At 31.5% G+C, this 3,316-nt stretch overlaps 1 protein-coding gene across 1 annotated transcript in view; it reads left to right on the forward strand.

Annotated features, from left to right (window-relative positions):
- The first annotated feature begins 432 nt into the window (after nucleotides 1–432).
- The window catches only part of LOC103470978 (CD276 antigen-like), a 27,114-nt gene continuing 24,230 nt past the window's right edge, over nucleotides 433–3,316 (forward strand). The window contains exon 1 of the mRNA XM_008419725.2: nucleotides 433–564. The gene's annotated coding sequence lies outside the window, so the exon portion shown is untranslated. The remainder of the gene's footprint in view (nucleotides 565–3,316) is intronic.

A 3,316-nucleotide genomic window follows, 5' to 3' on the forward strand; every position in this document is an offset into this window, starting at 1 on the left:
CTGTTTACAGCTTCAGTTATTTCAAGTTGTCAGATAATTAATTATTTGTGATCAGAAACCTAACATGTTTGCAGAGCATTGAGCCTCGGTTCAAACATACAGGTTATATTTACATTATTGAGGACGAGTGCTTAGTCTTTGCAGGATATAGAATCACAGTAAAAAAAGTAAGAACAAGTCAAAACCAGCTCTGACGGGTTAATTAGATGTTTATGTGATACACCATAAAGTGGGAGAATTTAATCATCACTTGTTAGTCCAGAAAATGAATATAAGCCACCCGTAAATGAATAGTATTGCAATTTATTATATATGTAGGGTTTTTTTAACACTTAAATTGACCAAAATAAAACAAATATTAAAATTTTATATTTTATATATATGACTTGTATATGACTTTAATAATTTAAACTTGAATTTAAAAAAAAGTAACCAAGGTTCGGGTGACGTCTCACCAGGAAACCGGAAGTGAGGAGCCCCGCTCCTTGCTCTTCAGACAGTTAGGGGAGGAAGATGGCGGTCGTCCTTTTTTTTTCCTTTCACTGACGCTGTTCATCGCTACAGGTTAGTGATGTGAAGCTGGTGAGGGCTGTCCCCCCTCTAAAAATGTGGAATAACAAGTTAATTTGGATCTGATTTCATAATTTCATACATAGAGGTGCTTAAACATTCAAAAATAAAAAGTGATTCGTTAGGATCGCAGTTAGCTACATTTTGGCTACAACGGTCACATAACGGCCGTTTTGACCGTTATGTCAAAACGGCCGTTGTGTTTGTAGGGTATCAAACATTGATACCCTAACATGCGTTGTGTTGCATTATCTGTTCAAACGGAATTATTATTACTATTATAGACGTCACTATTTCTCCCCTACTGTGAAATCAATTGAACTTTACGGACAGTTATATAGTTATTCAATACCCATTAGAGCTTAAATTATATTTGTTCATTATAACGTGTCCATGTTAAATTATTTAACATAATTAATCCTCTCATAATTATTACAACTCAAAGAAATTGGTGCCCTTGAAATTTAGCTACATTTGAGAAATGTTTTTTTTTATGTACATCTGTGAGCTCTAAATTAATTGGCTTAATTTGGTTAAGCCAATTAATTTAGGTTTAATTTGGTTTAATTTGGCTATTTGATACTGTCACAGTTGGTGGGAGTTGATACTATTTACCGAAGTGTCAAACAACTATGTGGTTGTTTGATAACAGAAGGACAGAAGAATATTATTGAACTAAGAAATTTTTATGATTTCATAATTTCAAGAATTTGTAATAGAGTTTGGGGAAGAAGACGGCGGACAGATCGTCCTTTTTTCTTTCACTGACGATGTTCATCGTTGCAGTTTCTCCACCAAGATCAAAGGGGAAGCAGAGACACATCAGAAGAAGAAAAAAAACAATATTTGTTACAATTGTCCACTATCTGAGACGTGTAACATTTAGCAGTTTTCACTTTGAATTATAAATTGTTTTTAAAGAATATTTTTTGCAGCAAAATTGGAAAATCCTCATTACATTGTTAGTCAGTAATTCCTAAAATCTTTAAAAGTTTTAAATGCTTCAATTTTTTTCATTAAAGTTCTTAAATTAATTGAAATCGCTTATTAAATTTTGGTATATTTTATTGCCTTTTCCTTTCTTTCCTTTTTTTATACTTTATTTTTTTAATTGGCACAAAGGAATTTCTCAAAGAAATAATTCATTTGGCATGTTTATTTATCCACTGGCAAAAAAAAGTCAAATTCCTCCATGCTAGATTTCTGCTCCAGTTGCTGACTTTGTTTAAGGAATTAATAAGAGGTCTTGCTATCCAACATCCCGTACATGTTATTAACTAAGTTATTTACTGTAATTCTTGTAGGTTTTAAAAATTAAAAACTGACGCTGCATGTCTTAAATTCACTCAATAAATCGGACGCACAAGCTACCTCTGCAAACAGCGATGGAGGACAAAGGCTCTTCTCTCGGTACACTGGGGTTAATTTCTGCTCCTAAAAATGATCTGATTGGTCGTTGGAAAAAAACTATCATTGTGTTCAAGTTGTGCTGAAACGAGTTAGCCTATCAGCAAAGCTGTTCAAAACTAAAGTAGCATCTCAATGCTAAAACTGTAGCAGCTAATGCTAATGTCAGCGTCCAAGGTCCACATTTCCAAAAAGGTTCCTGAAACTCTGGAATAAAACTTTATTAACTTTATAACACATTAAAAACTACAAATATTTTTATTTTTGAGTTCTAATGTTTATTCATAATTTAGCAGGAAAAAGTTTTTTGAATGGAAAATGTTGCTTAATTTGTCAATATATGGTTTTCATTTAAAATATGATAAACTAATGACAGACCCTTCAGTAAACATAAACTTTTTTATCTAGTTTTCAAATATATTTAATGGTAAATTTGGTGGGAAAAGTTTTATATTAGTTAAAGATGTTTTCAGATATCAGATTATTTCAGTAAATATTCATCAGTAATCTGCATTATTTGTCCTTCTGCATTGGCTGAATCCACAGTTATAGATTATCATTCTCGGTTCATCTCCAAGTTAATAGTTAATACTTTTCCAACATTTTCTTTTCTCTATCGCTTTTGAAAATAAAACCTCAGGAACATCAATCTGCTCAATTTTTCCCACCAAATTTAAAATATATTTGAAAGCCAGATTAAAATGTTTATGTTTACTGAAGGGTCTGTTATTAGTTTATCATCTTTAAATTGAAAACCATATATTGACAAAATAAGCTACATTTTCCATTCTTGCTGCTAAATCATTTAATGTACTCAAATATAAAAATATTTATAACTTTTAATCTGTTATTTATGTTTTTCAACCATCAGATTGAAGCAAAGTTTTATTCTATCCATCCAGAGTTTCAGGAACTGCATGTGGACTGTGAACGCTGACATTAGCATTAGCTGCTACAGTTTTAGCATCAAGATGCTATTTGGCTCAAAGACGCCCATTTTTTTTTGTCCGGCTCTACTTTTTAGTTAAAAAGAGGTTTAAACTCATAAAAAGAAATCATGAATATGTAATATATCTCCCCCATTAACACTTTCTTTAACCTTTCAAAAGCTGTTCTTTTTTGGCCATTTTTGGGGTCTTTGAAGAGTCAAAATGTCATGCAGTGCGACTGTCCAAACTCAATTACTGTTGCAAAAATGTCTTTAAAATTACATTAAATTTGTTCAAATACATTTTATTTCCTGTTTGGCATGAATTTCAAAGTCTTTTCTTCATCCTGTACAAATTTTCAAAGCATTTTTAGTTATAATTCCATTATAACATTTAAACAAACTTTGTCC

Source organism: Poecilia reticulata, linkage group LG1, assembly GCF_000633615.1.
Source record: "Poecilia reticulata strain Guanapo linkage group LG1, Guppy_female_1.0+MT, whole genome shotgun sequence".
Taxonomy (NCBI): domain Eukaryota; kingdom Metazoa; phylum Chordata; class Actinopteri; order Cyprinodontiformes; family Poeciliidae; genus Poecilia; species Poecilia reticulata.